Here is a 277-nt window from a genome sequence, read left to right as displayed (position 1 = left end):
CGCGCCCAGCCACTCCGACTTCTTCGTGCGCTGGGGCGCGGCGTACCGCGGGGTCATCTTCCCCACGCTGCGCACCGCCTTCAAGTCGCGGGACCTGGAGCGCCTCTACCAGCGCTACTTCCTGGGCCAGCGCCGCAAGTCCGAGGTGGTGGTCAACGTGCTGGACGTGCTGACCAAGCTGACGCTGCTGCTGCTGCACCTGGGGCTGGCGGCCGCGCCCATGGAGCCCGTCAAGGGCACGCTGCTCGGCTTCTTCACCGGCGTCGAGGTGGTGATC

Source organism: Gavialis gangeticus, unplaced genomic scaffold, assembly GCF_001723915.1.
Source record: "Gavialis gangeticus isolate Ggan-Ray unplaced genomic scaffold, GavGan_comp1, whole genome shotgun sequence".
Lineage (NCBI taxonomy): Eukaryota > Metazoa > Chordata > Crocodylia > Gavialidae > Gavialis > Gavialis gangeticus.
Note: the sequence above shows the minus strand (reverse complement) of the source record.